Source organism: Hemiscyllium ocellatum, chromosome X (assembly GCF_020745735.1).
Source record: "Hemiscyllium ocellatum isolate sHemOce1 chromosome X, sHemOce1.pat.X.cur, whole genome shotgun sequence".
Lineage (NCBI taxonomy): Eukaryota > Metazoa > Chordata > Chondrichthyes > Orectolobiformes > Hemiscylliidae > Hemiscyllium > Hemiscyllium ocellatum.
This window is the reverse complement of record NC_083453.1, coordinates 23408277-23416753: the sequence shown is the minus strand read 5'-3', so window position 1 is coordinate 23416753 and position 8477 is coordinate 23408277. Positions and strand designations below refer to the sequence as shown.

At 44.3% G+C, this 8477-nt stretch overlaps 1 protein-coding gene across 1 annotated transcript in view; it reads left to right on the top strand.

The window, feature by feature from the left end:
* Window positions 1-2344: 2344 nt before the first annotated feature.
* LOC132805837 (signal transducer and activator of transcription 1-like) overlaps window positions 2345-8477 on the top strand; it is a 70110-nt gene continuing 63977 nt past the window's right edge. Inside the window, exon 1 of the mRNA XM_060821141.1 lies at window positions 2345-2526. The gene's annotated coding sequence lies outside the window, so the exon portion shown is untranslated. The remainder of the gene's footprint in view (window positions 2527-8477) is intronic.

Sequence of the window (8477 nt, the reverse complement as noted above, 5' to 3'; positions counted from 1 at the left end):
AGCTACAAATCTTCTCAAATCTCACCAACGTACAGAGTCATTGAGTCATAGAGATGTACAGCATTGAAACAGACCCTTCGGTCCAACCTGTCCATGCTGACCAGATATCCCAACCCAGTCTAGTCCCATCTGCCAGCACCCGGCCTATATCTCCAAATCCTTCCTATTCATATACCCATCCAAATGCCTTTTAAATGTTGCAATTGTACCAGCCTCCACCAAATCCTCTGGCAGCTCATTCCATACACGTACCACCCTCTGTATGAAAAAGTTGCCCCTTATGTCTCTTTTATATCTTTCCCCTCTCACCCTAAACCTATGCCCTCTAGTTCTGGACTCCCCGATCCCTTTGTCTATTTATCCTATCCATGCCCCTCATAATTTTGCAAACCTCGATAAGGTCTCCCCTCAGCCTCCGATGCTCTAGGGAAAACAGCCCCAGCCTAATTTTTTGAAGAAGTGAGAAACAAGATTGAAGAAGGCAGCGTGATGGATGTTGTCTACATGGACTTCGGCAAGGTGTTTAACAAAGTTAGATCACGGGGTAGCACAGTGGCTCAATGGTTAGCACTGCTGCCTCACAGCACCAAGGACACAGGTTCGATTCCAGCCTTGGGTGGAATTTGCACATTCTCCCCGTGTCTGCGTAGGTCTCCTCCCGGTGCTCCGGTTTCCTCCCACAGTCCAAAGATGTGCAGGTCAGCTGAATTGGCCATTCTAAATTGCCCATAGTGTTAGGCGCATGAGGCAGAGGGAGGTGGGTCTGAGTGCTCTTTGGAGGATCGGTGTGGACTTGTTGGGCCAAGGGGCCTGTTTCCACACTGTAGGGAATCTAATCTAAGTCACATGGACTCTGGAGAGAGCTAGCCATTTGGATACAAAATTGGCTTGAGAAGGGAGGGGAGAGAGGGTGGTAGATAAGGTTTGTTTTTCAGACTGGAGTCCTGTGACCTGTGGTGTACTGCAAGGATCTGTGCTGGGTCCACTGCTTTTTGTCATTTATATAAATGTTTTTGGATGTGAATATAGGAGGAATGGTTAGTAAGTTTGAAGATGACACTAAAATTGATGGTGTAGTGGATAGTGAAGGAGGTTATCTCAGGACCTTGATCAGGTGGGCTGATTAGTGTCAGCTGAAATTTAATTTAGATAAATGTGAAGTCTAGCATTTTGGAAAGGCAATTCAGGGCAGGACTTATACACCTAATGGTAAGGTATTGGAGAGCGTTGCCAAACAAAGAGACCTTGGAGTGCAGGTTCATAGTTCCTTGAACATGAAGTCACAGGCAGACAGGGTAATGAAGACAGTATTTGATACGCTTGCCTTTACTGGTCAGTGCATTGAGTACAGGAGTTGGGAGGTCATGTTGCAGCTGTACAGGACATGGTTAGGGGCTTGCAATTCTCTGTGCAAATGCGGTCTCTTTGCTGCAGGAAGGATGTTGTGAAACTTGAAATGGTGCAAAAAAAAAGGTTTACAAGGATCTTGGCGGAGTTGGAGGATTTGAGCTACAGAGAGAGGCTGAGGAGGCTGGGGCTATTTTCTCTGGAGCGTTGGAGGCTGGGGGTTGACCTGATATAGATTTATAAGGTCATGAAGGGCATGGATAAGGTGAATAGCCAATGTCTTTTTCCCCAGGGTGAGGAGTCCAAAGCTAGAGGGCATAGGCTTAAGTTGAGAGGGGAAAGATTTAAAAAGGGCCTAATGAGCAACTTTTTCATGCAGAGGGTGGTGCGTGTATGGAATGAGCTGCCACAGGAAGTGGTAGAGGCTGGTATAATTACAACATTTAAAAGGCATCTGGGCCAAATGCTGGCAAATGGGATTAGATTAATTTGGGATATCAGGTTGGCATGGACAAGTTAGACCAATTGGAATGTTTCTGTGCTGTACATCTCTATCACTCTAAGTTGTTCAGGTCTGGAAATACAGACATGTTCAATTAAGGCATTCAAGAGGACATTGAGTGGTACAAACGTAGGGATGTAGAAACTGCAGGAGATTGGCACTAGGAGATAGAATGTGTGCAGATACAATGAGCTCAGTAGCCTCCTTCACTGACTTATTGACGTGCCTTGACTGCGTGAGGCCTCGGCTGCATCTGATGTCACGCGCACAGCTTGCGCCTGACGCTATTTCTTCGAAATCAGCTGTTTCACCTCGAACTGTCTTACTGCCGTTGTTCCCGCGCGTGTTCCCTCCCTCCGCGCGCCTTGGCACACCGGCTTCCAGCCAATCGGTGCACGCTGTTCGGGGGAATGACGCGAACAAACACCAATAGACGAACATGGAGGGCGGGACAAGCCTTGGTTTTCCTGACAATCCGTTGAGGAGGTGGTTGAGTTGTTGGAATGGCCCGCTGGGTTTGTAGGGTTTGCTGTTTGGTTATTGAGTTTTCGATACAGTAAATGTGTTATAATGTAAATAAGTAACACGTCAACAAAAACAGTCATCTCCGAACGGGGTCTTGCGAGCGATATAACAGATTTATACATTTAAAGTCTAGGGTGAACACAGGATTTCAGGTAAGGAAGCAACTTTTGACATTAAGCTCTAATTGCTGTTTTCACATTGATTTGATTGATTGAACTTCAAACACAATTTCGTAGGAATTAATCCAAACAATTCTTATCCTTCTGATCAAGATTCCCACGAACTTTCTTGTCTCTCTTACTTCCAAGACCCTTCCTGTTCTGTCAACCCCCCCCAATACCCTCTCTCTGTCACCCCCATAAACACTGTCTGCCATGCAACCCCCTCCCCGAACCCTTTATATCTCTGCTATCCCACTCCGACCCCTATGACCCTTCCAAAATGACTGTGCACCCTAGTTCTGGCCACTTGTGCATTTCTGATTTCCATAGTTCCTGCATTAGTGGCCATCCTGTCAGCACCCTGAACCCAAAGCTCTGGACTTCCAATCCTAAACCACTCCTCCCCTCCATCTTCCTTCAAAGTGCTACTTAAAACGTCTCTCCAGTGATCGAGCTTTTGGTTCCTAAACTTAATGTCTATTTTTGTGTCTCAGCATCTGTTTCATTGAAGTTCCTATTAACGCTGTGGAATGCTTTATTATCTTAATGACAGACAATTGTTGGCAGCAGTGAAGAATCTTTCTTGGGCATTGGCATTGGCAGCCTTGTATGATCTGATACTTCCAATCTTCCAGTTGCTGAGACATTCATTAGAGCTTCTTGTGTCAGTTCTTTGTTTTTGCAACACTTCAAATTTTACTAATTGCTGGTTTCCAACAATCATTTCAAAATTTCTTGTGTTTTCACTAAATTATTTGAGTTGAGGTATAAAAATTGGAAGGCCATTGTGTTTGTGTGCATGATTAATTTTAAACACAATATTTACTTGGGGAGTTTTTGCAATGGTGCTTTAACATTCCTGCTGTTTGGGTCTGAAAGTGTTTTGAGTCCTGGTAAGTGGAGCTGCAAGTCTGAATTCTGGGCAGGCATCCAGCAGGGTCCACGTGATCTGGTGGGCGTCCCCTTAAAGCCATCCTACCGAATGTAGTTCATTGGTCTGAGCTAATATAAGGATATTTAATGGCTTTGAGGGAATGCTAACATTGCCATATGCCTGCTATTCAATTTTGAAGCCTCCCAATACTTCACACACTTTTCCCCCAAGGTAAAGATGTAACAATGTGAAGAATTATTTTTGTATATGTTTCACTTTGATTTTTTTTCTAGTAACAATTTACATTGGCTAGCCCTTGCAACAATGTGAGATTTTCCTTGTTATTTGTATCTTGAACTGTAATAAGTTTGATCAAATGTACCCTATTATGTTCAGGCTCCTTAATTCCCCAGGAGTCACAGTAAAATTATCTCCAGTCTTAAGCAGCAAGCTGTCCCTAACTTATTTACAATATTGTCACTACACTCCCCAGAATACCATATCATCTATATTCAAGGGGAAGTAACAATCTAGTGATATTATCACTCTGCTATTAAACCAGAAACTGGGCTTTTGCCCGAAACGTCGATTTTACTGCTCCTCGGATGCTGCCTGAGGAGGAGTAAAATTGACGTTTCGGGCAAAAGCCTTTCATCAGGTATTCCTGATTTTTTTTTACTGCTCCTTGGATGTTGCCTGAACTGCTGTGCTCTTCCAGCACCACTAATCTAGAATCTGGTTTCCAGCATCTCCAGTCATTGTTTTTATCTATTAAACCAGAAACTCAGCTAATGTTCTGGGGAAAATTAGGACTGCAAATGCTGGAGATCAGAGTTGAAAAGTGTGACACTGGAAAAGCACAGCAGGTCAGGCAGCATCTGATGAGCAGTAGAGTCAATGTTTCAGGCATAAGCCCTTCATCAGGAGTATTCTGGGAATCTGGGTTTGAATCCTGCCACAGCAGATGATGGAATTTGAATACAATAAAAAAAAATCTGGAATTAAGAATCTACTGATGACCACGAAACCATTGTTGATTGTCAGGAAAAACCCATCTGGTTTACTAATGTCCTTCAGTGAAGGAAATTTGCCATCCTCAACTGGTCTGTCCTACATGTGATTCCAGACCCACAGTAATTGCAAGGTTTGTGAAGATTTGTAGCTCAGGTTAAGGGTTAGGGTGTAGGTTTGCTCGCTGAGCTGTAGGTTTGATATCCAGACGTTTCATTACCTGGCTCGGTAACATTATCAGTGGCGACCTCCAAGTGAAGCGAAGCTGTTGTCTCCTGCTTTCTATTTATATCTTTCTCCTGGATGCGGTTCCTGGGGTTTGTGGTGATGTCATTTCCTGTTCGTTTTCTGAGGGGTTGATAGATGGCATCTAGATCTATGTGTTTGTTTATGGCGTTGTGGTTGGAGTGCCAGGCCTCTAGGAATTCTCTGGCATGTCTTTGCTTAGCCTGTCCCAGGATAGGTGTGTTGTCTCAGTCGAAATGGTGTTTTTTTTTCCATCCGTGTTTAGGGCTACGAGGGAGAGAGGGTCGTGTCTTTTTGTGGCTAGCTGGTGTTCGTGTATCCTGGTGGCCACTTTCTTCCTGTTTGTCCTACATAGTGTTTGTGGCAGTCCTTGCATGGAATTTCTTAGATGATGTTGATTTTGTCCATGGATTGTACTGGGTCTTTTTAAGTTTTAGTTTTTGTTTGAGAGTGTTGGTGGGTTTGTGTGCTACTAGGATTCTGAAAGGTCTTAGTGATCTAGCTGTCATTTCTGAAACTTCTTTGCTGTATGGTAAGGTGGTTAGGGTTTCTGGCTGTGTTTGGTCTGCTTGTCGTGGTTTGTTCTTGAGGAATCTGCGGACTGTATTTTTTGAGTATCCGTTCTTCTTGAATATGTTGTATAGGTGGTTCTCCTCTGTTTTCCGAAGTTCATCTGTGCTGCAGTGCGTGGTGGCTCGTTGGAATAGTGTTCTGATACAGCTTTGTTTGTGTGTGTATGGATGGTTGCTGGTGTAGTTAACTATTTAGTCAGTGTTTGTCGGTTTTCTGTATACGCAGGTTTGTAGTTCTCTGTTGTCCTTTCTTTCGACTGTGACGTCCAGGAATGTGAGTTTGTTGTCGGTTTCTTCCTCCTTGATGAACTTTATGCCTATGAGGATGTGTTGATGATGTTAAATGTCTCTTCTATCTTGTTTCGTTTTGTGATGGCAAAGGTGTCATTTACGTAGCGGACCCAGATTTTTGGTTTGATGGTTGGTAGGGCTGTTTGTTCTAGTCTTTGCATTACCGCTTCTGCTATGAATCCTGATCGCGGAGATCCCATGGGTGTGCTGTTGGTTTGTTTGTAGACTATGTTGTTGAAAGTGAAGTGGGTGGTGAGGCACAGGTCCACTAGTTTCATGATGTTTTCGTTGGTAATGTGATTGGTGGTTGGGGTGTGTGTGATGGTCTCTTCTAAAAGTGTGGTCAGTAAGGGCACTGCTTGTCACTGGCCACTCGGGTGTTTTCCTATCTTCCTGGTGGTGGAAATTGAATAAAGATTTGTACACCTTGTGTCTCTCACTGTGTCTCACACCTGCACACACACACAACCTGGGCGCTGGGGAAAAAATAATCACTACCGCAGTTAGGCGGTAGTGTGGGGGGGTTAAGAAAAAAAAAGTGTGGTAAGTGTTTCCTTTGCCAGTTCGATGTTGATGGAGGTGAACAGTGCTGTTACGTTCAATGAGAGCATTGCTTCGTCGTCTTCTATTTTGGTGTTTTTGATTTTTAGGAATTCCTGGGTGGAGTGGTTGGAGTGCTGTGACTCTTCTACTAGGTATTTCAGTCTTGCGTGTAGTTCTTTGGCCAGTCTGTGAGTTGGTGTTCCGGGTAGTGAGGTCTGAGGGGGGCTCCTGGTTTTATGGATTTTTGGTAGTCCATAGAATCGTGGGGTGTTGGTCCTGTCAGGTTTCATTTTCTGGAATTCTGTCTTGTTTAATTGTCCGGAATTGTGTAATTTTCTTAGGAGATATGTAATTTTTCTTCCTAGTTGTGGGGTCGGGTCTAGCGCCACTTGTTGGTAGGTGTTGAGTGTGTTGGTGGGTTTGTGTGCTACTAGGATTCTGAAAGGTCTTAGTGAGTAGTGCATTGGCTTTCTCTATGTAATCCCTACTGTTCAGGATGAATGTGAGCCGACCTTTGTCTGCAGGTAATATAATGTTTTTGTCTTTTTTGAGGTTTTCTAGGGCTTTCTTTTCTTGTGTTCAGTTTGTTTCCTTCCCTCTTTTGGCTCAGAGTAGGTGCAACTGTCCATCTGATTGTTTGTTTTGTTTCTTCTGTGAGATTGTTGTCCTTCAATGTGGTTTCTAATGCTGCTAGGAAATCCTTCTTGTCAGTGTCTCAGTAATTGAAATTTAATCCTTTTACTAGTACTGCTTTTTCTGTGCCTGATAGGATCTGGTCTGATAGGTTCTTTATCCATGCCCCTGTGTTATTGGTTTTGTGTTTTTTTGTGTGAGTTTAAGTTTTTTTTCTTCAGGTCCCGATTTTTTTCTTTGTGTTTGTCATTGTTTGGTGTTTATGGCTCATTCTACTGAGCCTACCCCCTAAACCTAAACCTGAGCTACAAATCTTTTGCCCGAAACGTTGATTTATTTTCCTGCTCCTCAGATGCTGTCTGACCTGCTGTGCTTTTCCAGCACCACTGTAATCTAGACTCTGGTTTCCAGCATCTGCAGTCCTTGTTTTTACCTGGGTATATGAATAGGAAGGTGTCAAAGTTCATATTCGTGACGGCCCAGGGAATCCCTCGTGGATTCAGACCTGTAAGCCTCTCTTGGTACATCCTGGAGATCGGACCGTTTGGTAGTCTGGAATAAAAATCTCTTTTTTGTTTAATTTTAGTCTTTCCCTTTATTTACCAATAGCATCACTGTTACAACATAACACTGATTCCTATAGGCTAAACTAACTAGGTTCTAATAACTTAGGAGAGTAAGGCACCAGTTCTTCAAGAGCCCTCGCAGGCTACTTTCTCCTTCTGTCACAAACAGGCTTCCTTTAGACACAAAGTTTACAAAAACACTGCATGATCTTAATTAGGTAGACAGCATTGGAAAGGCAATAATTCATAAGGAAGAGAAGTTTATTGACCGGTCTGTGTGTGTTTAGCTGATCACTCCTGTAGGGCCTTAGCCATCTATCAGGTGGTAGAAACAAATTCAGCTGAGTCAAGTGTCTGTTGGCGAGGTAAGTCCCTATCGTAAAGAAGTACTAGTCTGAACTAATTGGGAGAGGTCATAAGGTAACCTTGCACAGCTTGTATGTCTGAGATCATTTTTTATTTCAAAAATATACTTTATTCATAAAATAATTTGATGGTCTGTACAGTTGGTCATGCCATACATATGTAAACATTTACATACACAGATCGGAATTTATCATTGTTATATACAGGTCTGTACATTTTTCAATCATATGCCCATATATTTAGCTGAGGTGTCATCAGAGCCCAAATGACTGTGTGGGCCCCCTGTTCTTCGTTAGGTAGGCACGGTGGTCTTTCCCCACCGCGCCTTGGCAGCAGCTGCCCCAAGCTTCAGCGCGTCCCTCAACACATAGTCCTGGACCTTGGAATGTGCCAGTCTGCAACACTCAGTCGGGGTCACCTCCTTCAGCTGGAAGATCAACAGGTTTCAGACCGCCCAGAGAGCGTCCTTCACCAGTGTGCGTCCCAGGGAACAGGCCGTAGAGCACGGAATCCCGCGTCACGGCGCTGCTCGGGACGAACCTCGTCAAACACCACTGCATTCCTCTCCAGACTTCTTCTGCATAGATACATTCCAGAAGGAGGTGTGTGACAGTCTCGTCCCCCCCGCAGCCACTTTGAGGGCAGCTTGCAGTGCAGCTGAGAGTCCGGGCGTGCATAAAGGATCTCACAGGCAGAGCCCTTCTCACCGCCAGCCAAGCCATGTCTTGGTATTTGTTGGCAAGTTCTGGCGATGAGGCATTCTGCCAAATGGCTTTGACAGTGCTCAGGGAACCGCTCTATAGGATCCGCCCTCTCCTTTTCCTGAAGGGTCTCAAGGAC